This window comes from Lepidochelys kempii, chromosome 1 (assembly GCF_965140265.1).
Source record: "Lepidochelys kempii isolate rLepKem1 chromosome 1, rLepKem1.hap2, whole genome shotgun sequence".
In the NCBI taxonomy this organism is placed as follows: domain Eukaryota; kingdom Metazoa; phylum Chordata; order Testudines; family Cheloniidae; genus Lepidochelys; species Lepidochelys kempii.
The window spans coordinates 155,903,902-155,930,833 of NC_133256.1; the positions used below are offsets into that span (position 1 = coordinate 155,903,902).

The following is a 26,932-nucleotide window of genomic DNA, read 5'->3' on the forward strand; positions in this document are numbered from 1 at the left end:
CTAAGCAGATTGAGCTCCTTGAGTCTATCACTATAAGGCATGTTTTCTAAGCCTCTAATCATTCTCACGGCTCTTCTCTGAACCCTCTCCAATTTATCAATGCTCTTCTTGAATTGTGGGCATCAGAACTGGACACAGTATTCCAGCAGCAGTCGCACCAGTGCCAAATACAGAGATTGAATAACCTGTTTACTTTTACTCAAGATTTCCCTATTTATATCCAAGGATCACAAATTCCCCTATTTATATCACCTATCTATATCCAAGGATCACATTAGTCCTTTTGGCCATAGCATTGCTCTGGGAGCTCACATTCAGCTGATTATCCACCATGATCCCCAAATCTTTTCCAGGGTCTTTTCAGGCAGGTGGGTGAACACAAACACTGTTTGCCCCCAGATTTAGATTTCACAAGCTTTTATGAAACTCAAGACCATGAGAAATTATTATTTTTGAGATTTTATTTTGGTGGCAAAGTGTTAATTCAATGGAGGCATCTTAATAAAAAAACCCCCCAAACAAATAAATTTCCTTTGCAATATTTGCAATTCAAATATGTTCTGACTGCCTAAGGTGGGGGGGGAGGGGAGGGAAGCGCAAAGTAAACATTTATTTCCTCCCCCACCTCCCAGTTAAAAATAATCTATTGTGTTATTACTTAAAAAGACAAGGCTGGGGAGGTGGGGGGGGGGGGGGAATCAGTGAAGATTTTTAACTTTGCACTGTCCATTTACTAGAAAGAGATAGCAATAACTATATTTTTTAATCTGGTGTTCAAGTCATGCTACAGTTTGATCCACCACTAAAAAAAAATCTAATACAAATCTGACAACACATTGACATTTAGTATTTGTTTTCACATCCTCTTTGCTATGGATAAAATTTCTCCTCAGAAGAAGAGCTGCTATATATGGCTCTGTGAGTCATGGGAGACAACAGTAATGATGCAGAAATAATCGTGCATGATCCATTTTCAGGCAGTTTGCTAGAGGGTTAACTGAAGCTTTTGCCAGTCACACTCTTCACGGGGAGACACATTGTTTCTTTGTCATCAACAGCGTAATACCCTCATGCAAATCAAGACCATGTGAGCAAGTCGTGCCAGCAATAAGACTATCTTAAACCCATACACACACACACACACACAAAACTGGCAGCAGGCCTGGAGCAACAAGAGGCTGGCGGAATCTGCTGCAGATGATGTTCCCTCCTCCCCTCAGATACTGTGCAGCTATAGTTTTACAGACCATGTTAGACTTCACATGGGTTCTCAGAATTGGTCTCGTACAAAAAGGCAGGTGTCAGTTAGCAACTACAGGAAAAAAAGAATCCAATAATAATGCTAGACAGAAAGGTGGGTTACTGTACACTGGTTTGATTAAAAGTAGTGTCAGGTACTACACCTGCCCCAGAGTCAGTTTGTGGTTTTTTAGCTATGTATTTTTGTCTCCAATGTGTGCATCTCTCACACATCAACACACAACACAGGAAACGGACTATAAAACAAAGTGTTATTAAATGTACAGAGTAAACAAACTAAAAATAGATACAGAAAGTTCCCTAATTTCTGTCAGATATCATTATTTGGACCACCCAAGGTAACAGCAGATAAATATTGTACAGGAATGCAAGATTTAAGAGAGGACCTGTGTAACACAGATAGGCCAAGGCAGGTATTAATACCTCTGCGCCTGACCATCTTCTCCATATTTCCCCAGCGGGGGTCAGCTGTGGTCTCTGCTGAAAGAGAAGAACTAGCTGATTGTCATGGTTACTGCGAGATGTTTGCACAGAAAACAATTTTTGAGTTTAGTGTAACATGTGCACTAGTATGCTCCAGATCTGTTGGGAGTGAAACCTACCACCTTAGAAGGGGAAATCTGGGCGCTGACCCAATCAACGTGAGAACAATGAACATCTGTGGAGAAAGCCTATGTTTACTGTCTAGACTAGATACAGGGCCGAAATTTACAGAGAAAAAATGAACCCCAGGATGTCCAGAAGATTGTTACACTCATGTCCTGCGCCCTAAGCAGGGTGAAAACTGCTAGTCTGCAGGAGGAAAGAGCAGGGCTCATGGAGCCCGGAATGGAGCACCTGCGTTACCAGCAGCCAGTGGGTGAGGAGCATTTCCCCTGGTGGGCACAGAGAGGGCTCCCTCCCGTTGTAAGCCGGTGGTACCAATTCACCTCAGACACCCCTGAACAGCATCACAGCCTGTCTCTCACTGGAGCTGGAGGTATTATTTCAATCTTAAGAAGACATATCCATGCTAGCGCTGTGCTAGCATGCTAAAAATGGAAGTGTAACTATACCGGTGAAAGGTGCAGGAGGGGCTAGCTGTCCAAGCACAATCCCATCTGAGATCCTAGGTACATACTTGGGTGTCGAGCCCCTCCTGCTGCACACACCGCTGTGGCTACGCTACCGTTTTTAGCATGCTAGCTCGATCAGATGTAGTGCAGGTATGTCTCTGCCAGCTGGAAATGACACTCTCCAGCGCCAGCCTAGGCATACTCTCACGCTTCTGGGTTCAGCACTTCTCATCAGAACCTGCTCTGTGTTAACAACAAAAGGCATCAGCAACTAGTGTTTTAGAGAGAGAAAGAGAAGGCACTAGCTCTCCTGGGGAAACAGAGCAATGGCTTTTCAGTGACGGAGCTGCAATTCAGACAGAGCCAGAAGCTGGTTAGTTTCAGTATGGTCATTACTGTCAGGCAGGATAAATAGTATTGTCCCCACCCCCGACAACATATAATGAAGTTCAACCTAGTTTGTCATGACTTCTAACTTGTCTTTCAGGGCTTTGTCCAAACTATTATTTAAAGAATGGTGTTAGCCTGCATTAGCTAATGCAGGCTAACATTACGCCTTTAAACCCTACTCTAGACAAGGCCAAGATGAGTACTAGGACTTAACTAATATTATGTTCCTATAGCGTTATGTTCCTATGTACGCATTCAGAGAGCACAGAACTATGTAGCAATGATTCATCTGAAACAATAAAACATTGCTACTCTGTTTAGAACAAGTTCTTTTTATAGAGACTCCCACCGGTACTAAAGATGTTACTCCTAGATCGGAGCAGAAAATGAGGCTCAAGAAAACGTCTCGCTACTACTCTGAACACAAATTCAGCTTAAAGTTTGAACATGAGACTTATGAAATTGGATCCATATGGCAGTTTCACACAGTTTAATCAAGGAAGAAAGTATTCAAGCTGGTAACTTTGTTATGGTTCACTGAAGCAGACAGAAACTAAAAGACTCTGCTTGACAAATATGGCACAGGCCACTCAAGTGCCACCCTGTCAATTGCCTAGTGGGGTTCCTGCAGTGTGATAAATGCCCTGAATATTTTACCTGTGACACAAATGGCTTTTTCCATTGCCTCCTGAACTTTGCTAGACATCACTTTGCTACAAGCAGCACCAAAAAAAGTAGATATTAATAAACCATACACTATTTATATAACACAAATTATACACTGCCAGACTCACTGCTGAATGCAGCTCACTGCTGAATGCAGCAACAATACACAGCGATTTCTTCAGAAACCAGTTAAGAAGACTACTGTATCCAATTGGAAACGTGGAGGTTGGGGAACATTCACATGGGACCCAAGTTTAGATCTTAAGACCATGTCTTTGTATTTGTTCTACAATGCACCTTTTGATGTATGTATAAACAAATAATTTAAATAGAATACAGTGAGCCAGCTTGGAATGTTGCCCACATTAGATCTAATAAGTCCTGAAACACTTTCCAACCTGGGGCTAGATTCACTACTAAAGGCACAGTGAATTTTAGGTTACTACTTTCCTATGCCAACCTCTGCTTGGGGTAGGGGTGTTACATGCACATGACCCTGCCCCATTTCCTCCGGCGAGATTGCTGCCCTTAGTTTGGAACGTGGATTATCGCTGGGGCTCCACAGGAGCAGGTCCTGCAAAGACTGTTGGAGGAATGCACAGAATAATTTTATCTCCCAGTTGCCCTGGCCCTACCCTCTTCCAGGTTAGCATCATCTGCCCTTTGGACTGCAGTGGCCCTCTACACCCCCTTTGGCAGGGGGAAGTTCATGGATTCTGCCTCCTCTCCCCACCCCTAGCTACCTCTCTGCCTTGGACATACTCCACCAATAGAATCATAGATCCTGGGTGAATCTAAGCCAAACCCAGTTTGTGTTTGGGGGTGGGAGATAATTCAGTTAATCCCAAAATAGAGACTGCAAGGTGTCCTCAGACTAGGCTCAATTCAAGCAGAGTTCTTCTGAAGAGCGAAATGAAGGCTGCTCACATTCATCTCATACAATATAACTGACCGCTACAGAAATCTTGGTCAGAGGAACTAGAGGTGTTTATTAAAACAAATCTCTGAAGAGTCGAATGCTACCATAGACAGATGAGTCTGATAAGCAGAAGACATGACTGGCGGATCCCTACTATCTCCTTCAGCTAACTTTTGAAAAACTAAATAAAAACCTTCACGCTCATTGGATCAGGATACAATAAAAATATGACCAACTATGAAACATGGGATACAACTTTACAAATGAGTTCAACTTAGCTTTAAACCTTCCCCCACAAAGACAGAAGGGAAAGAGACTGACACTGTCCTGCTCTGCCTGCAATGCAGAGGTCACTATCCTGGACTGGGGGTGGGAATGTGAGTCACCCATGGAGAAATGGACATTTAAAAGATACTTGAAGGACTTTTACTAACAAAGTTTGCCTTTTTTTTTTTAAAAAAAGAGACTGATAGCCTATCTTTCCTGACCACAAACAGGAAAGCAGAAGCTTAACTGAACTTCAGATGCAACCATCCTCCAAAACTTCAGGTTAGACTATGACCCTAGATCAGGATCCTAGTATCTATAGTGAACCAGTCTAAAACTCTACATCCAATAATACCTCTGAGGTTTGATATCCAGATCTGTACTGCACAGCTCTGGCTCATGTCTAAATGAAAATTTATTGTTTTTGTCTATGGTGTTTAAGTGTTCTTGGGATAATTATCATTTTGTTTAAAATTTGCTTTTTCCTCTCCCCCCAGAAGGTATTCAAGTTATATATTTCTGTTATTGATGCAGGATATTTCTTCACCCCAGCTCCACCATTCCCAATGGAGAACAACCAGCTTAAAATCACCCCTTGTTTGAGAAAGTTTGCCCAGTTGTTGTTAAGATTAGCACCTATGCTTAGTAGAAATGGAAGATTTAGAAAAAATATTTTTATCATGTTCAGTTTAATTTGTGTTGTTGTTGTGACCCTAGGCACCCCTGTATTCATACCCTACACACAACTGCTATGGAATATGTACAAAATATGCCTTGTGAGGCATCTTTTGAAAAATACCACCACATTGGTGAATATCACTGTGAAATGCATGGGGCAATACTGTGTATGGAATTAGGGATACTCACTGATATTATACTTTAAAGTCTGTGACTAAAAGGTCTTTAAACTAGGCATGTCAGCAGGAACTGATAAGCAAGTTCTCTGAAGACAAAGAAAAGAGACCAAAACCTCCAACCCAGTGTGGCAAAGTTCAATGGTTATTCATTTGTTTTGAGGTTGCAGGAAGAACATTTAGCTTGTAAAATGGCAGCAGAAAGCACAACATTGGAACACACCAGGAGACACCTTAATCAAAATAGAGTTAGCCTCCGAAGAGAGACAGGAGACCAAACTGACCATTGAAACAAAGGCAGATCTTGAGATATAAGGACACACAGAAAGAGTCTGAATTATCCTTCATCTGAGGAGTCAAGGAAAACCAGTAGCTTGGACTATGTGGGGATAGTCAGCCAGCTCTTGCTGGGAAAGGAAGACTGGTGAGGAAACTACCTTGAACAAAAACTGAATCTTGCTAAGTTAATTCTTAGCCATTAGAAAGTATATTTGTCCTTTTGTTTGTGTGTAACCATTTCCATCTTTATTTCTTCCACACAGTATCACTTAACCCAGGGGTGGCCAACCTGAGCCTGAGAAGGAGCCAGAATTTAGAGATGAACATTGCCAAAGAGCCATAGTAATACGTTGTCAGCCCCCAATCAGCTCCCCCACCCCACTCCCAGCGCCTCCCCTTCCCTCCCAATCAGCTGTTCATGGCATGCAGGAGGCTCTGGGGGGTGGGGGGAAGGGGTGAGGAGCGAGGGCACTGCAGGCTCAGGGGAGAGGACAGGAAGGGGTGGACTGGGGGCAGGGCCCACGGCAGAGCCAGGGGTTGAGCAGCGAGCACCCCCTGGCACATTGGAAAGTTGGCGCCTGTAGCTCCAGCCCCAGAGTTGGTGCCTATACAAGGAGCCGCATATTAACTTCTGAAGAGCCACATGTGGCTCCGGAGCCACAGGTCGGCCATCCCTTACTTAACCCATGTCCTTGTGTTAACAAACTTGTTTTATTCTTATTATCAATCAACTCAGTGCTGTGTTTGAGGGAAGGATGTGTTTACCCCAGTTAAATTAATAAGCTGTCATGTATTGAATCTTTAACAGAGCAGGAAACTTAATGCCTTCTGTGAATGCACAGTGATATGGGCTGTGCATTGCAGAGACAGAGCTCTGAAGAGCTCAGGGGCTGGAGTTCAATGATTGTTACCTGCTACGCAAGTTTCGGGCTGGGAGAGCCTTGAGGAGTTTGCCAGTGAGGAAGACAGACTGCGGTGGCAAAGAGCTGACGCACAGTCTAACCTCCAGCAAAGTTCACTCTTGCTGACAGTGGCTCACAGCTCTCAGTATCCCCAGCAGAGTGTTACATTAGGCAATTTCACTTTGCCCGTTTGGGTGGTGTATACACAACAAAAGGGGAGAGAGACACATTTTCAAATACAGGAAAATGTAACTAACACTCCCGAAATTAGCAGGGGACTTAGAGGCAGATGTAATACCTGAAATTTACTCATTTTTTTGAAGTTGCATATACTTTGAGTTGATATCACTGTATGCAACATTACACCATGCTCCTGAGACAGATAAGGGATGCAAAATTTTAAACCCCTAATACTAATATTTCCTAGTTGAAAGTTAACAGTTTGAGACAAAAAACCTTTAGCTCTGAAGATTAGTTCTGCATGAAAAGTAAGTTCCCATTAATAGTTCTGTAATGTACTGTTTAGGATAAAGTATATGTTTATTCTAAGGAATGCTGAAAGCTATTCCTGTACTTGCTTTTGTGTAAAACAATTATTTCTTTCTTTTTTTTTTTTTTTTTTACTGTTGTTCCTCTAAAAATAAAAGTGTAAAGTTAGCTTGCTACAGGGCATGGAAGCAACATTTAATTTCCACTCTAAAGAGGTGTTCATCAAGCAACAAATCTGTTAAACTCAAACTCCATCCAGTTTAGAAAAAAGAAGCACTGGCAATTGCATTAGGTTCTAAACTGCACTGAACTTAGGGCTGCCAATTTTGGTTGGACGTATTTCCTGGAGGTTTCATCACATGAGAATCTTTAATTTAAGATTAATCTTTAATTCCTGGAGACTCCAGGACAATCCTGAAGGTCTGACAACCCTAAATGAACTAGTTTTGCCTGCTACTTCTTATTTGTATTACCATAGCACTGAGATGCACCTATATATGCACCTCATGGACCAGGACGCCACTGTGCTAGGCGCTGTATAAGCACAGAACGAAAAGATGGTGTGTTTAAAAGACAGCATGCTGTGCTTCATCACTAGAAACAAGTCGAGTGAACTATTTGTAATGTCTAATAGATATAGATTGCCAGACAAGAAAACCATGGCTTTTAGTGGTTGTAAAACTGCAAGTATAAAGTTACATAATATATCTGTATTTGCCTCCAATTCAAAAGATTTCTGAACACCACAACAAAAATTACGGGTGTGGCCAACCTACTTTTAATACCTACTAACTTCATTCATTTTGCTCGAAGAGATAATATGCTTGCACAAATTTAACTATAAAACCTGCCATGACAGTTAAACAGGTATATTGATAGAATCTTATGGAAAAAAGGATCTAGTTTTGTTAGAGTGAAATTCAGTTAAATACAGTTTTCTTTTCAGATGCCCTTTTGTCTTCTGTAGCTAGGACAATGCAGCATCTTGCCCTCTCTGTGGGTCTTGTGTTCCTGAAGCCAGCTGGCATTTTAATGTGTGGTTCAGATAAATATAAATGCTGTGCAGATATGCAGTAATGCAACCCAAGCCATTGTAAGGCTGAGGCAAAAAGATCTGAAGCAATGAGATGAAACGAGGAGGAAGGAGAGCAGAGGAGCAGGAAGGTAGAGTTGAGGAAGAAAAGAAAAATGATCTTGGAAAAAAGAAGGTAAATTGGATACAGGATTTTTCCTTCTCTCTGAATGAAGACTGAATATTTATTGTTATTCCTTGTGGCGGGGTGGCTACCCTGTTCCTAAAATAGAAGGGGTTAAAAGCAGCCCTGGAGAGGGCTATGGCTGGGGATGGCTGACTGGGAAGCAGCTGCAGCTAGGCCACACCCCAAATAGGCCCCAGCTGGCCTGTATAAAAAGGCTGTGAGCCAGCAGCCCAAGGAGGTTCTCTCCAGTCTTGGAGGGAGCAGGGTCTGGCTGTCTGCAGAAAGGGTACTGGGAGTGAAGCAGGGCTGGGGAAAGGCCAGGGGAGCTCCAGGCTGGCAACTTCCCAGGCTGCAGGGCCTGGTCCTAGGCCCACAGAGGTACTGGGTAGTAGAGGAAGCCAGCTGGTCCAAACCCCCTCTTGCCTATGAGGAGTGGCTTTTACACTGCAGTCTGCCCCAGGGAGTGGGGGCTTGATGATGACTGGCAATAGCCCAGACTGAGACAAGGTGAGGATTAGAGGGTTGGGGGTTCCCCAGAGGTGGAGTGTGGGGGTATTGCCAGGGGGCAGCACCCCAGATAAAAGGGCACCAGGGTCTGGGAGGGACACAGGGCCAGGGGACAGCAAGACGCCAGCTGGCAGAGGGCGTTCTCTGCTGGAAAGAGCTAATTCCCTGACGACTAGCAGGAGGTGCCACAGGAGTGAGTCATCATGCTGCTACATTCCTGTATTTCGGCCTGGGACATGAAACTTTATTGATATTTGCAAGGGAGAGGTGTGATATGCTTCTATATAGATGTTTTCAGTTTACCTACAATACAGTTTAGAACTTCCTGTAATCATGAGACTAATGTGAACTTTTTATTTGCACGTTAATGAGATTTAATGAAAGTGTTTAAATGAACTCAACAAGTGGGAGTAACTTGAGAATTACGGACCAAATCTTGCACTCTTTACTTTGTTCCAGTTTGTGGATGTCAGTGGGTGTTTTACCTGAGTAATGAATGCAGGATTCAGCCTTGGGTGACTACTTACATTCCTAGGAACAAAAGAGGACCATTCCATGACAAATAAGAGAACAAAGCTTACTTTGAAAGGATATCACTCCATTATGTTCTTCCTGGTATGAAGTTATTCATCTGAGTCATAATGTATAATCCTCTGCAAGGTGACTCGAAAAAAATACTTTAAGGGATCCAGAAGTCTTTAAAAGCTCCCTGTTGAATATGTGCTACAGGACATTAGACACAAAATAAAGGACATCCTTTGGAATACAGAATGGGTAATTATCCTAATTTGGCTTTATAGAAGATTCTTCTTGAGTGTTGCCATTCTATTGCCTTAAAAAAATTCACTCCTAGGAAATTCCCTGAAGGCCTAGTAAAGAAGAGGTGTGGGTTAGCCTAAAGACTGCAGAGAGCACTTTGAAGTTGAAAGGTACCTAACCACTGCAACCACACTTCTAACTTCACACTTAGATTTGACCCTAGATTGGGGCACACGCTTTGAAAATCTGGCTCTGTAACTTGTGCGTTCATCTCTTTCAAAAGATTTGTCCTGAAGGCAGCCACCGTATGAGGAGATGCTAAGGAGAAAGAAAGTTACTGCTACCTCTAGAACAGAGGTGGGCAAACTACAGCCTGCAGGACTAGCCTCCCAGCTGGGGAGGCTAGCCCCTGGCCCCTCCCCCGCTGTCCCCTCTCCCCCACAGCCTCAGCGCATTGTGCCGCCAGCACTCTGGCCCGCCGCTCCTGCCAGGCAGCACGGGTGGCGTGGTTGGCTCCAGGGGGGCTGCAAGCTCCTACTGCTCTGAGCAGCAGAGTAAGGGGGAGAGGGGAGGTTGGCTAAGGGGCAGGGAGCTGTCAGATGGGGTGGAGGTTCTGGGGAGGGTATTCAGGGGATGGGAGTGTAGATAGGGGTTGGGGGGGCAGTTAGGGGATGGGGAACAGGGAGGATTGGATAGGGGTGGGGGTCGGGGGGGGTTGGGGTGGTCAGGGGACAAGGAGTAGGGAGTGGTTGGATGGGTCAGGGGTTCTGAGGGGGGCAGTCAGGGGACAAGGAGCAGGGGGGGTTGGAGGGATCAGGGGTTCTGAGAGGGGCAGGAAGTGGGAGGGGGTGGATAGGGGGCAGGGGCCAGGCTGTTTGGAGAGGCACAGCCTTCCCTACCTGGCCCTCCACACAGTCTCTCAACACTGATGTGGCCCTCGGGCCAAAAGGTTTGCCCACCCCAGCTCTAGAAGACGATAAACTTTTAGATTCTAGTTTTGAAATGAATCTCTCTAATATTTTGGCTACTTTGCTTTCTCTTTCCCCAGAAATAAGTGCAGCATGTTATTTTATTAAATTTTTCATTTTTAACTTTTTCTACTGTATAACAAAATTCTCATTTTAGAACAGTTTACAAAGCTGCGATGACATTGTTATATTTAAGGGGGAACAAACCATCAGGTTACTGTCATTCAGACTGGAAGAGGGTTACAGATTGACAACACAACATTTACTGCTACTTTTCCCTAAGAGCAAAGGGACAGTGGGTTAACATGGACCTTCTCATTAGGCCAAAGATATCCATGAACAGCCTAGAACAGGGGTTTTCAAGCTTTTTGTTTCTGAGACACCTCCGCCCCCAACATGCAATAAAAACTCCACAGCCCAGCTGTGTCACAACAACTGTTTTTCTACCTATAAAAGCCAGGGCCAACATTAAGGAGTAGGAAGCAGGGCAGTTGCTTGGGCCCCCACATCACAGGGGGCACTGCAAAGTTAAGTTGTTCAGGCTTCAGTTTTGGGTGGTGGAGCTCAGGGTCCTGGGCTGCAGTCCCTTGCTGTGCGGCTTTGGCTTTCTACCCTGGCCCCTAGAGAGTCTAATACCCTCCATGCTTGGCAGCCCCACAGTGGGTCCCAGGCCCCTGTTTGAGAACCACTGGCCTAGAAGGCACTGTGGTTTAGTGGATTGAAGAGTAAGCCAAGGATTTAAATCTCCTCTCTACCATGGATTTGTTTTATGATCTTAAGCAAGTCACTTCAGCCAAAGTTTAAATAATTTGGGTGGCCTTAATTTCAGATGCCTAATTTAGGACACCTTGGGCTGATTTGCAAAAAGACTGCACGCACATAGCTCCTATCACCTTCACTTTGAGCCAATGGTCAGGCTTATCTTCACTGCAGAAGTAACACAGGTGTTGCCCCTAATCCGGTTCCTGTCTACCCACAATCCCTCTCACCTGAATTTGGCAGTGCTTTAAATCCAGGCTACCGAGTGTGGCCGATAGCCCTGGTGCTGCTGTCACTTGGCTGGTAACCTGCCCACTTTGCAGTCAGGCTGCAGGCTCAGACAGTCCTCCAGTGCCTTCCCACAATCCCCCCTGCCCATGTGCCCAGAAGGATAGACAGGTTCTCCCACAATTCACTGGAAAATAGAGTGGTTTAGTTTATTGCAGCAGAAAAAATCATGGGATACACTTCCCAAAAGTGCTAGTGCCTCACAGGGGTGAGTAAAACACAAGTGAGACCCCAGTAATTTGAATATGGCTGCTCACACGGAGGCAAGGTTAACCAGGCTGCTGATCACCAGAATCACCTCAGCAGTGAAGAAAGAATCCTTAATAGGAGGGAGAGGGATGCAGAACAGCCCAAGTGCCACTTGGTTTTGTTTTGTTTTGATTTGTTTAAGTGAGGGAGCAGCATGGCTGGGCCACTACAGTTAACATGATTTGGGGGAAGGGGAGGGAGAGGGAGAGGGAATAGATCAGCCCAGGTGTGGGAGGAAGAGCCTGAGTGCCTGAAGACTTCTTGTATACCTAGAAGAGGAGCAAGGACAGCCACAGTTGAGCCCAGCAGAGTGGGAGTTAACTAATTCTGCTTGTTCCAAAGTCAGTTGATAGAGCAGAATTTTTTGGGAGGTAGGTAATGTTATACCACTCATAGGGGACAGGACTGATTTAAACATGCATGGACTGGGGGGAAGCAAATTATATTTTCACCCAGGGCTAGTAAATTTAGCACTTGAGAGACAGTGTCAAAATTTCCAAGCCCTACAACTAGCCCCTGTACGTGGAAGTGAAATATACTGCTAAGCAAAGAAATGGAAAAAGAGGCAAAGCATGGCAACCCAATCCAGCATCCAGACACTTACTACTGGCAATAAGGCATCTAAATACCCCCTCTGTTCATTTAATTACCTGTCCGAATACCAGGGGCTCCCTAACTATAGTACAGAATTATTCAGACTGAGGGCTGCAAGTGGCTCTTTAATGTGTCTCCCACAGCTCTTTGCAGAACATGATATTAAAGCAATGTGTGATTTTAATTATTAAGCAATCTAAGTTATTAACCAATCAGGATGCTTTTACTATGTTATTAGCCAATTGAAGAATACTTGGTCAGTCATTTTGCTGTGAGAATAATTCTAGATATATAGAAATAGAAAATGAAACAATGAATTCACACTATTGTGGCTCTTTTGAGTAATGTTTATCGCTAATTTGGCTCCTGAACCACTGAGGTCTGAGTATCACTACTGTAGCACTTATGTTTGAAAACAGCCCCCTGGTCTCTTCTGCTTCTCTCCCCTAGTTCAGAATCAGGCATCAGCACCCTCTGCTTTCAATTTAAAGTGAAAATTAAGAGTATGCGGTTAAGCCAGCTTCCAAGTCAGTTTCTTATGCCCAGGGTCTCCTTCCAAACTCCTTGCTGCATGCTTGCCATACTGGCTTGGCTGGTGAGACCAAGCCAATTTCACAACAACTAACTGCTCCTGCTGTCTCACATGTCTTTACTCAAGTGGCTGAACTCTTGACGGATATTCAAGTTTTAAACTGCTTTGGGATCCTACTGGAAGAAAGCCAGTCTAATTGCCAAAGCATTGCAAGTTTCCCAATACAGTACTGTCCAATAGCTGTATTATCAATTTGACAAGGAGCAGTTGAGGGAAAACCTTCACTGAAGCTGTATGTCATTCTGCACACAGCCTTACAGTGGATTTCAAGGCAGAAGCTGCCTCTGATTGCTTTCTGCAACTTCGTTTTCTGCATCTTAGAGCATTACAAAAATACAGTAACTCCTCACTTAAAGTTGTACCCATTAACATTGTTTCATTGCTGATCAATTAGGGAACATGCTCGTTTAAAGTTGCGCAATGCTCCCTTATAACCTTGTTTGGCAGCCACCTGCTTTGTCCACTGCTTGCAGAAAGAGCAGTCTGTTGGAGCTAGCTGGTGGGGGCTTGGAACCTGGGTGGACTGGAAGCCCCCCGATCAGCTCCCCTAAGTTCCCTGTGCAGCAGCTGCCCAGTAGGCTATCAATTGCTGGGCAGTTCAGCTGTCCCTCCCCCTACTGCTGTGTGCTGCTACATATGTCCCTCTGTAAAAATGGTGTGCTTATAGTGATAACAATATGTTATTACCCAGATCTTAAATAAAACAAAAAAGTCTTACTAGACATATCAGTAGCAGGAGCTCACATTGGAATGATGAAGCATTTTCTGCCAGCAAAGCCTTTCCTGATGTGGCACTATCTATAAATGAACTATTCTTTTTGCAAGTTGGCTTCTTTGACATCTGAACAAAGTATTGCAAATCAGGTGTTGCTACTGCCATCTCTTTTCCCTTTAGAGAAAAGATCAGAACAGTCTAACTGCACTGATGGGACCAAGGGATATAAACCAGACTTTATTTAAAATACAGTCTGAACTTTATCCAAGACTACATACACTACTGGCTTATTTTTATTTTTTAATATAAAAGGTAGTGGTATCTATTTTGGACACCAGAAGATTTCCATATTTTCCCTTTAACCAAAGAGTAATACAGCAAGTCCTTCCCTGGGGACTGCACCTTTACAGGGAAGGAAGGCTCATGTGTGTCAAGACCCCCAAGAGCTATGCCAGCAGGAGTTTTAACTCCTGACAGGGTCACTCATACTGGATAGGTCAAAGGATCGGGACTGGACAAGACGCAGTTCATTAGCCCTTCCGAATGGGGTTAAGCAACCTATGCTCATCTTTAAAAAAATTATAGCAAAGCAAACAGCATGATAGTCAGGGATGGTGAACCTTTGTTCATGCTCTAAGTGACATCTAATGGTGAGGGAAGGATTCAGATTAGGCTACATCAAGTACAGGAATTTCATGCAAATAAGACTATTCATCCTTTTAGCCAGACTTCCTGCTCTCCAGCTAGCTCAATACATGATGCTTCAGAGGAGAGTGTGGGGGAAGATTACTACAAAAACATTACTGTAGCTTCCTGACCTGGCCCTCACAAAAAGTACCACAGAAGCAGAAGGATCAATGAAGAGATAGGCTATGTTAACTGGCTGGAAGGACAGAGGGCTGGTCTACACTGAAAAACATACAGCTCCATAGCTATGTCTTTCAAGGGTGTGAAAACTCCACGCCCCTGAGATGTAGCTGGGCTGACCTAACCCCAGTGTAGACAGCGCTAGGTCAATGACAGAAGAATTCTTCCATCAACCTAGCTACTGCCTCTCAGGGAAGTTGATTAACTACAGTAACAAGAGAACCCCTCCTGTTGATGTAGTGAGGGTCTACACTGAAGCACTACTAAAGTACAGCCGTGCCACTGTAGTGTTTTAAGCATAACCAAAGCCCCTGCATTACTGTTTATGGCTAGCTGCACATTTGACCCCTTGTCTGCACCAAGCCAGAGTATAGAACTTAGCATGATCAGAAGTAACTTCAAAGGGAATGACAGCTGCATTGTCAAAGGACATCTGAACTGACTGTCCACTTTCCTGCTTGTCGCAGTTAGCTCCTTGCTAGAATTAACCCTGTTTAATTGTATAATAAAAACACAGTAACAATCAAATGGATAAATCCATTCTAAAGACAGCTTCTATGTCTTTCACACACTGTTTCTGTGCTACTCTGGAAATAAAACTAGCTGAAGTGTGGAAAAGAGCACTTAATAATGGATAGGCAGATATTGATTTGAAAGTGCAAGAAGTTTAAGATGGGGTGGCAGGGAGTGGTTCTTTTTGTACCATCCAGCCATGACCCTAGGAAATCACTTGGAAGAATGTCTGGCCCACTAAACTAATTCCTTTGCATGGTCTTGATCTGTGCGGAGAACTATTCTTCCCAGGTGTGCTATTTTGTTCTTATATTAAAAGCTCCTCTTTTAACAAGCCTCTCATACTATCTAGATCAGGGGTGGGCAAACTATGGCCAGCAGGCCACATCCAGCCCGCCAACTGATTTAATCCGGCCCCTCCTTTAATCAGGGGCCACTCCTCATGTGTGCACTGTGGCTCTTCGTGGCTCCCGGAAGCAGTGGCATGTCCCCACTCCGGGTCCTAGGTTTAGGCGCAGCCAGGGGGCTCCGTGCGGTGCCCATACCCCAAGCACCAGCTCTGCAGCTCCCATTGGTGGGAAACTGCGGCCAATGGGAGCTGCAGGGGCAGCACCTGAGGATGGGGCAGCGTGCAGACCCGCCTGGCTGTGCCTCTGCATAGGAGCCAGAGGCAGGACATGCCGCTGCTTCCAGGAGCTTCTTGAGGTAAGCTTCTCCCATGCCCCAACCCCCTGCCCTGGCCCTGATCCCCCCCTCCCACCCTCCAAACACCTCAATCCCAGCCCAGAGCACCCTCCTACATGTCAAACCACTCATCCCCAGCCCCACCCCAGAGCCTGCACCCCCAGCCAGAGTCCTCACCCTCTCTTATACCCCAACCCCAATTTCATGAGCATTCATGGCCCGCCATACAATTTCCATACCCAGATGTGGCCCTTGGGTCAAAAAGTTTGCCCACCCCTGATCTAGATACTGCCTTTTATATCTATTGTATAACTAGGCTTGGCAGAATTCAAATGTTTAATATAATTGTAATGGATAATATTTAAGCTTTTTTACTTGTATCAATAAAATGTTCACAGTTGTGGGAAATTAGGGATGGGGTCAGACTATGAAACAGTAGATGCTGAAATTAAAATTTTTATAACTATTACAACAAAACTGTCAACATAACGTATCAATATACACAATGTACATATCCTTAAATTAAACTCTAATGGTCTCAAGCAGCACTTTTGTTCTTCTTTTGCTAATCTGTAAATATCCTCATCAATGGAAATATTTTTTCATCAGTGTGTGTGTGTGTCTGTACACACACACAGTGAAGTCAATGTTTACCAACATTTACTGCTAAAAATTGAATCCTTCCAAGCCTAGGTATAAGCATCTGTATTTACTATACTTCAGAGTTGTGTATCTGTCAACTTTTTCCTCAAGGTCACAAATACAGTATGTTGAATAGTGCTATTCCCTCTCCTGAACCGGTCCACTTGACATCCTTCCAGTCTGATGCATTACTGATAACTCTTAGTTTTCTATTTCCAAGTTTCGTTAAGATATTGGAGATACAGTGAATAGTTTTCTGTGCAGTGCAGTACATTGTCAAATGCTTTACTAAACTATATTAGGTCTACTGCATTATCATTATCCACTTGGGGTGCTAGCATTAAAAATCCAGAACAAGACAGAGACTGGGCTAGTTGGGAACAGCTTCAACTCACTTTATTGACCCATGCTGGCAATTATGCAATTCTTTGCTCGTTGCCCCATCTGATCTTCTAAAGTAATTTACTACTGTATAAGTAGTGATATGATGGGTGGTTCTTTTACCTTACTGAACCAAATTACCCTTCCACCAATCCACAGCCACTCTACAGATTTCAGTTTTGTCAAACACGGTTATTGTTACAGGTTCCACTATACTCTACATTCAAGATCCTGTCTGCTCCAGGAGACTACATTTTTAGGGTTTGTGTGTTCATGCCTTATTGTGAATATGGTACTTGTGCTGGATTTGATATCCTTGGAGAATGAAGCTTTCTGTTTATGAGATTGTTGTTGCTCTTGCAGTATTCAGGGCAAACACCTTTGCCCTATCAGTGTGTCTCAACTTGACCTAGAAGGATCTCCTCTGTTAGTGAAAGGATAGCTCAGTCTCCTTAGCCTCTCCACCAGGTGTCAGTTTGTGGTGTCCCCTATCCCCCTCATCCCCTTCATGAGGGCCCCTGTCCAGCAATAAATGGACTGAAGGCCAAATGGACTGAGTGCCTAATTACCACTGAAACCAATGGCTGTTAGGCAAATAGCCTGCTTGGATAGCTTTGAAAATCCCACTGGGCTCCCATATGCATCTTTATGCACCTAGATGCCTTTAAAAATTTGTCCCCGAGACCATAAACTCACTTCATACAGCTCCCGAACCATTGTCAGGTAGGGTGACCAGACGTCCTGATTTTATAGGGACAGTCCCGCTATTTGGGGATTTTTCTTATATAGGTGATTATTAACCCTCACACTCTGTCCCGATTTTTCATACTTGTTATCTGGTCACCCTACTGTTGGGAGACACTTTTCTTACTTAAACGTAGCTAGACCTTTTAAAATGTCACTCAATAGGGTGCTGCCTCTCACTTGGAAAGATCTAGTCCCAGAAAAGCAAAATGCAAGACCTATTAAGAGTTTGTCCTAAGAGCTGCAAAGCTAAGGAGTAGGGAGGGGCCTAATCTGTCAGTTCTCACTGAGGCATAATTTCCACTGATATCAATGGAAGTTCTTCTTGAGTAAGGACCTCAAAGTGACACAGTTGTGTTAATCTTGGAGAGGGCTGGGATCTAATTCCTCGCTGATCATAAAAATTTCTATTCAAGTTAAAGAAAGGAGAGGGATGTGTACTGAGTGAAGAACAGACCCTGTGAAATGTAGGTCTCCTGTTAATTTTTGAAAGGGGCATGCCTAACTTAAGAATCTTTCAAGACATAACTTTAAAAAAAATGCACGTTTAGTATGCAACATTTAGCTCTTGGATGTTGCTGTATGTCAGCTGTCCCTAGTTAGATTTGTTCCTACATCAAGTGATAAAGGTCAATAGTAAAATTAACACTACATTTACAATAAGTTATGTTGAGTGACGTAATGAGCTCTTGCCTTTCTAAACTGAATTTTAGTATCTTGGGGTTAATATACAATTGCTATTTATACAGAAGACCCAGAGGGCCAAGCTCTGTCCTCAGTTAAACCTGTGAAGCCTCTGACTCAAACAAGGGTGTAACTGAGGACAGAATTTTGGCTCCACGGTCACAGGAAAACATGACATCCACCGCTGAGAGATCTGACTTAGGGATTTGACCTACCACAAGATATTTACACATTTAGATGCAATTTCTTTTATCTTTCACATTTTTAATTTGAAGACTGTTAACCTGTAAAGGAAGAAGTCCGTATTTATATTCTATTCCCATGTGATCCTGCAAGAAAGCCATGGTGCCTAATTTGTGGCAACAGGCTAGTGTTCTAAATCCAAGATTATTATTATTGCTGCTGCAGGATCAAACAAAGCAAAAGATGGGTGCAAGATATAAACTTGTCTGCAAACACCAAAAGGCATGATCATATTTAAGGCAATACAGACATGACTCAGGAAATTGCTTATATAAAATCACTTCCCTTCCTCCTCTGCCCATGTTCAGCAGATATGGACGTTCGCCTTTTTGATGGATGTTTGTTTTGAATCCAACATAATTGCTTTCATGATGTTTACTGGGACAGCTGTGACAATTCCATAAGCCAATCTTGTATACCCATTTGTGCTGGCTTTTGATGAGGCAGAGTTTGATCAGGTGTTTGGAGGTGATGGGAAAGGGGCTTATTTCTGCATCATAAGATCTTGGATATACTGGAGCAAATTCAGTTCAGTGGCATCTGTGCAATCCCAGTTATTTACTATTTGTGTCTTTGTCGTGAGTTTCTCACCTAGCCATTACATCCTCCAATGTTTCACTGCTGAAAAATAACTGTTTACTTAGACTCGTGTATGTGGATTGTCTGTTAACATCAATATGGTCTAGGATGGTTTTTACATTAGGATGGGAATGTTTTCTTCAAGAAAACAGTCTAAAGATTTAATGCATCTCTCCTTGCCATTGAAAGTTTGTGTGTTGCTGTATTGGTCAGATAAAGTCACTGTAAAGTTTGCCACATCTGAGGCAGCCAGCTGGGACTTCTGTGTCCATTTGCCCCTTTTTTGACCTGAGCAGCTAGTTAAAGTTCAGAGTCCTGAGGATGTTCCAGTTGGGGGCAGAAATTAACAATGGAGTCTGGTATTTTCTTTGATGTACTCTTGATTGTTTACAAGCAGACAACCCATGCCTGCCAATAATCGGGGGGGCACAATGCAAAGGGGGAAGCCACATGACTGCCCCATGTGTCGCCTCTGGGAGGAAATTTCCAGCCCCACCTCCCTGGGCCACGGCAGCCAATCCTGCTGGCACCTGGGGGGCTGAGGCCATAGGAGCAGGAAGCATGTGCCTCTGGACCGGGCCGGGGCCAGCTCCAGCCTGTGGAGTCTCACAGCACAAGTGTCTCCCCAGAGCTCCCGTGCCCTCATGGACACCTCAGCAGGGGGAGGGGTGCGGACAGTTCCCCTACATCCAGCTGAGCAGGGGGAGCTTGCTTTCAGCACCTTCCCCAGCAACATTCCACTCTGTGTCTGGTCCAGGACCGCTGCACTGTCCCTGCAAGGGGGTGAGGTGGGACGCTCTGTCCTTCTCCTGCTGCACCTCCCCCCGGCACATTTCCAGCTTGCTCGGCCTCTGCCCTGGCAGCCAGGCCTAGGCAGGGAGTGGAGGGAGCAGGCCACCACCGTATCCCCCAGCCAGGCTCTCTTGCAGACTGCGACCCTGAGCGGAGTCAGCCAGTGTGAGAAGCATCACCCCCTCAGCTCCCCACCCGGGCCTGGCTGCTGGGGAGAGGGGCTGAGCAATCTGGAAGTGATCTAGGAAGAGCTCAGCAGGAAAAAGACAGAGAACCCCTCCCTTGTTGACAGGCCAAGCAGAGCAAGTTCTGCAATGGCAGCTCAGCACTCTCAGAAAACTAGGAGGGCACATGACCCCACATGTCCCATCCCCGCCCTGCTCCCCGAGGAAGTCTCTGTGATTACAAGGAACATACAAAGTCCTGCTTCTCTGAATGCAGGAGGAACCAAAACAAAAAGGACAGGTGTTTTTTTGCTTGCTGCCCCTAGCTTCTTTAGCCAACACCAAACCCAAACACACACACTCCCTAGCTTTTTCTAGGGTCATACACACAGGTGGTGGAAGTAGGGGTGCTGCTGCACCCTCTAACTTGAAGTGGTTATTATATACAGGGTTTACAGTTTGGTTCAATGGCTCGCAACAACCCCACTATAAAAACCGTTCCAGCGGCCCTGGTCACACACTGTTCTTACAGGCTGCTGCTGTGACTACTAAGGCCTGGTTGACACTAGAAAATTAAGTTGGCATAACTACGTCGCTCAGGGGGTGCCAAAAATCTGTAGAAAGCCACTAATCTGTGGGAGCAGAGCCTATTTTGCCAACTTTGCCAGCGATCTGAAATGTAGTTGTGTTTGCTTGCTGTGGCACTAGCGTCATGATCTATTGGCCTTGAAGAGAAGCAGAATAGTGAACGTATGTAGCGCAATGGAGAATTAGAACAGTAGCGCTTCAATTCCTTGGGCAGTTCACTTGTTCTGGTGTTAGAGAAAGCTAGGCTCGGGAAGCCAGTCAATTGACTGGCCAAGTAATGTCAGCTGGCTGGTAGTTTTATTCTTTGTTACCTTTACTATTCTAATAAATTAGTGCTTTAAAATGTCAACAGTGGTCAACTGTTCAATATTTGACTGGAAGCCCAAATGCCCAACCCTAGTTAATGGCTAATTTTAGTTAATAGTGTGCAGAAAAGGATTATATTTTATACCAGGAAGTACAATATAGATGGTGTACATTTGCCAGCAACATTCCTATGACAAGTTTATCTATGTGCATTATTGCATAACTTTGAACTTTGTAAGTATTGAGAAGCATTGTAAAAATAGTTGAACAGAGTCAGCGAGTGCATTCGTGCTACAACGTTGCTTAAAGCCATGATCTGAACACATTTTGAAACCCTAAGAGAGTTGGCATGTGCTCACACCAAACAAAGGCAACTTCTTGGGTTTTTTTTTTAAAAAGCTCTAATGCCAAATGTGGCATTGCTACAGTTAGAAATGTGTTACTGCAGACTATAAGCTGTGAGCAGACTAGTATAGCACACTTCACACAAGCCTCAGCTACAGTCTTTTAAAACTGATTTCCATTCCTTTAAGAGTTTGTAAATAAGTAGGAAACTGAGGAGCAAAGTATTTAAAGAAGATCAGAGAGATTTATTACATAACAGTACTTTGTGATCCCTGGAATAAAGTAATATAGAAGTGCAAAGTAGACTCATCAGAATTTTTTACTGGAATGGTTTTTCAACGAAAAATTCCCTTTTTGCAGAATTTGTCTAAAATTTTTAATATTCCATCAGGAACCACTGAAATGATAGTTCCCCAGCAGCCATTGCGGGGACAGAGGGAAAGACTAAGCACCCCAGCTCTCTTCTCTACAGCAGCAGGGTTTGCAGGGAGGCTGAGAGTTGGGCTCACAGCCTTCCTAGAAGCCCAGCTGGAAGGCTCTTGTCAATGACAAAGTGAAATTGACCACCTTCCAGGTAGGCAGCCAGCAAGACCAAAAAATAAAAAAAATTAAAAAATCCATTTTAGTTTTCTCAGGAATCCCTTCCCAGGAAAGTTTCATAGTTTGGACTTGTCCCAATTAGGGAAAAAATTGTTTAACAGTAAAAAAAATTTCACAGGAAGGGATTTCCATTTTCTGGCAAGCTGTAGCAGAGTGCTTTGTAAGTACAGTATTACATGAACTTCACACTACTCTGTGCCATTTAGTACATAACCCATGTTCTATAAAATATATGGTTAAACTAGAGCAGGCAAACAGATTAAGCAGCTTGCCAGTGTCACAAGATCAGCCTGCCCAATTTTAATGCTATCTGAACTCTTACTTAAGCCTACCTGAGAATGTTTGACAGGAGAATACTGTACCATTTTAACTTAAAACTTACAATTTAAGAGCAGCTTATTTCAGTTTAGCTTATACCAATTCCTAATTGACTTACTGAAATAAACCTGGTTTAAACTGAAATAAGAAAATCCACACAGACTTTTGCACCCATTTAACAAAATCTACAGCATTAGTTAAAAACAAAAAAACCCCCACACATATTTGCTCTCTCTGGAACACTGCCAAGCAAAGTTATTTTGATTAAAACAATCTATATGAGCTATCTGCACTGTTCCGGAGCAATTGCTAGCGGTCACAAAGTAGTATGGTATCTTAAGGGAGACTAAGAAGCAGTGATAATTGCTGTAGTTACAAGGGCTCTGGCATGGAGCATACTAGACTATCTGTCCCCAAATGGTTCCACAGAAAGGGTAGCTAAAGCCACCCACACATGGGGAAAGATTAATTAGCTGGAGGGTACCAAATAAATCAGTGGCCAAGCCAAGAACTGGTCCCAGGAGTAGAGTCCAAGTCACTCTGCTCCAATCACATGACTGTAGTCACCGGGTATAAAAACAAAACTAAAATATTTGTAAAAAGAAAAGGAGGACTTGTGGCACCTTAGAGACTAACCAATTTATTAGAGCATAAGCTTTCGTGAGCTACAGCTCACTTCTTCAGATGCATATCGTGGAAACTGCAGCAGGCTTTATATATACACAGAGAATATGAAACAATACCTATTCCCACCCCAGTGTCCTGCTGGTAATAGCTTATCTAAAGTGATTTCCAGCACAAATCCAGGTTTTCTCACCCTCCACCCCGCCACACAAATTCACTCTCCTGCTGGTGATAGCCCATCCAAAGTGATAACTCTTTACACAATGTGCATGACAATTAAGCTGGGCTATTTCCTGCATAAATCCAGGTTCTCACATCCCCCCCCACCCCCATACACACACAAACTCACTCTCCTGCTGGTAATAGCTCATCCAAACTGACCACTCTTCAAGTTAAAATCCAAGTTAAACCAGAACATCTGGGGGGGGGGGGGGGGGTAGGAAAAAACAAGAGGAAACAGGCTACCTTGCATAATGACTTAGCCACTCCAAGTCTCTATTTAAGCCTAAATTAATAGTATCCAATTCGCAAATGAATTCCAATTCAGCAGTTTCTCGCTGGAGTCTGGATTTGAAGTTTTTTTGTTTTAAGATAGCGACCTTCATGTCTGTGATCGCGTGACCAGAGAGATTGAAGTGTTCTCCGACTGGTTTATGAATGTTATAATTCTTGACATCTGATTTGTGTCCATTTATTCTTTTACGTAGAGACTGTCCAGTTTGACCAATGTACATGGCAGAGGGGCATTGCTGGCACATGATGGCATATATCACATTGGTGGATGTGCAGGTGAACGAGCCTCTGATAGTGTGGCTGATGTTATTAGGCCCTGTGATGGTGTCCCCTGAATAGATATGTGGGCACAGTTGGCAACGGGCTTTGTTGCAAGGATAAGTTCCTGGGTTAGTGGTTCTGTTGTGTGGTATGTGGTTGTTGGTGAGTATTTGCTTCAGGTTGCGGGGCTGTCTGTAGGCAAGGACTGGCCTGTCTCCCAAGATTTGTGAGAGTGTTGGGTCATCCTTTAGGATAGGTTGTAGATCCTTAATAATGCGTTGGAGGGGTTTTAGTTGGGGGCTGAAGGTGACGGCTAGTGGCGTTCTGTTATTTTCTTTGTTAGGCCTGTCCTGTAGTAGGTAACTTCTGGGAACTCTTCTGGCTCTATCAATCTGTTTCTTTACTTCTGCAGGTGGGTATTGTAGTTGTAAGAAAGCTTGACAGAGATCTTGTAGGTGTTTGTCTCTGTCTGAGGGGTTGGAGCAAATGCGGTTGTATCGCAGAGCTTGGCTGTAGACGATGGATCGTGTGGTGTGGTCAGGGTGAAAGCTGGAGGCATGCAGGTAGGAATAGCGGTCAGTAGGTTTCCGGTATAGGGTGGTGTTTATGTGACCATTGTTTATTAGCACTGTAGTGTCCAGGAAGTGGATCTCTTGTGTGGACTGGACCAGGCTGAGGTTGGTGGTGGGATGGAAATTGTTGAAATCATGGTGGAATTCCTCAAGGGCTTCTTTTCCATGGGTCCAGATGATGAAGATGTCATCAATATAGCGCAAGTAGAGTAGGGGCTTTAGGGGACGAGAGCTGAGGAAGCGTTGTTCTAAATCAGCCATAAAAATGTTGGCATACTGTGGGGCCATGCGGGTACCCATAGCAGTGCCGCTGATCCACTAACCCAGGAACTTATCCTTGCAACAAAGCCCGTTGCCAACTGTGCCCACATATCTATTCAGGGGACACCATCACAGGGCCTAATAACATCAGCCACACTATCAGAGGCTCGTTCACCTGCACATCCACCAATGTGATATATGCCATCATGTGCCAGCAATGCCCCTCTGCCATGTACATTGGTCAAACTGGACAGTCTCTACGTAAAAGAATAAATGGACACAAATCAGATGTCAAGAATTATAACATTCATAAACCAGTCGGAGAACACTTCAATCTCTCTGGTCACGCGATCACAGACATGAAGGTCGCTATCTTAAAACAAAAAAACTTCAAATCCAGACTCCAGCGAGAAACTGCTGAATTGGAATTCATTTGCGAATTGGATACTATTAATTTAGGCTTAAATAGAGACTTGGAGTGGCTAAGTCATTATGCAAGGTAGCCTGTTTCCTCTTGTTTTTTCCTACCCCCCCCCCCAGATGTTCTGGTTTAACTTGGATTTTAACTTGAAGAGTGGTCAGTTTGGATGAGCTATTACCAGCAGGAGAGTGAGTTTGTGTGTGTATGGGGGTGGGGGGGGATGTGAGAACCTGGATTTATGCAGGAAATAGCCCAGCTTAATTGTCATGCACATTGTGTAAAGAGTTATCACTTTGGATGGGCTATCACCAGCAGGAGAGTGAATTTGTGTGGGGGGGTGGAGGGTGAGAAAACCTGGATTTGTGCTGGAAATCACTTTAGATAAGCTATTACCAGCAGGACAGTGGGGTGGGAATAGGTATTGTTTCATATTCTCTGTGTATATATAAAGCCTGCTGCAGTTTCCACGATATGCATCTGAAGAAGTGAGCTGTAGCTCACGAAAGCTTATGCTCTAATAAATTGGTTAGTCTCTAAGGTGCCACAAGTCCTCCTTTTCTTTTTGCGAATACAGACTAACACGGCTGTTACTCTGAAACCTAAAATATTTGTGATCGTGTACAGGCACACCCATTTTCAGGTTTCACAAACAGCTCTCTCTAGCCTTCTTGTGCAATGTAAAATAATGTTGTAAGAACAAAGCCTCTCTCCTGACAGAGAACTGCAGTTTTTTTCAGCTTGCTGTGGATTGGCTGACCTGACTGTAATATAATGGCTGTCAAAGGAAAGAAAGACTACAGCAGCTTCCTTTGAAGCACAGAGAACTTGCTCTCATGTTGGTTTCTAATTCTCTGCTTTCCTCTGAGAAAGCTCACACATAAGCAAACGTCTCTAATAAGAAGCCAAATTCAAGGGAAGGCTAATGCATTTTTAAAGATGTTCCTTCAAATCAACCTTCAAGCCACAGCACAAATATGATCAAATCATTCCATTTTATATTTCTCCTCTGACAGACTAATATTATTCAATTCAAGACACTAAGAACACGCAGTGCAAGCCTCTTATCAGATTTCCCTGAAAGCCATTTCTTTCAGCACACTAACTTCTCTCATCCTGTGCCATGTACATTTTTACCAAAAAACATCCTCCTGTGTCTGGATGACGCACACAGCAATCAGCTTCTCTCCCTGCGTCATACAGTTCAGTTCTGTATCAATCCAATGAACAATGACAGAAGTTTTTAGCATAGCTTCTTCGCTAATCTCTGAGCATACATTTGGCATGGTATTAAATGATGGAATTGTATAGGCATTGATTTATTAGGGGAATGGGAAGACAAGGAAATCTCAGCATCTACTTCCCCCTTCACTCTTATTCAAAGCAAACAAAAGCCGCCCTGTTCTTCATCTCTAAAGGTACATCTCGAAATGTAAGCTTCCTAGCCAGGGAATGTATTTTCCCTTCCTCTACAAGTGAGGGATTGGACTCTGCTCCAGGCATAGCAAATAGGAGTTTTGCTGTTAACTCTGCAGGGAGCAGACTCAGCTTATGTATTTTGTGATATGCATTATAAGCTGCTAGATAGGACATGCTGTTTGCCTCAGTCCACAGATTTGAGGTGTTCTTGCTGCTTCCACCCACATCAAGGAATTCCACAAACTGATCCATAACTATAGCTAAGTAGAGTCATGCGCAACACTGTGCAACTAAGTTTACAAGTACATATTAGCAGAGATGGGCCTTCACCAGAGCATCAGATCTGAATGTTCAGCTCTAGATCCAAACATCATGGCTCTGGCCTATTTCTATGTATCAGATAGCATAGGAAGGAAAAAGTATTAACAAACAATTATCAAGTTATGTATAAAAACATCCATACAAATTATAAAGCTCTGGGTTCTTTTCAAAAGCATACTGCTCTTATAGATGTTTGGGTATGTAGCTGTCTGTATGTCTTACCATTGGTATGGTCCTTAGCACTGTTCTTTTGCACAAGTCAGAGTGCTCTGGGTGGGTCTGTTCTTTAAGAAAGAGACTGTCCTATTGAGAATAGTCAATCTTCTCCCAGGCAGAGGGGTGATAAATGGATCACACTCTAACCCATTATAGTTTCTGAGAT

At 43.8% G+C, this 26,932-nt stretch overlaps 1 protein-coding gene across 1 annotated transcript in view; it reads right to left on the reverse strand.

Annotated features, from left to right (window-relative positions):
* PDXK (pyridoxal kinase) overlaps positions 1–26,932 on the reverse strand; it is an 86,093-nt gene that overhangs the window by 43,749 nt on the left and 15,412 nt on the right. The window lies entirely within an intron of this gene.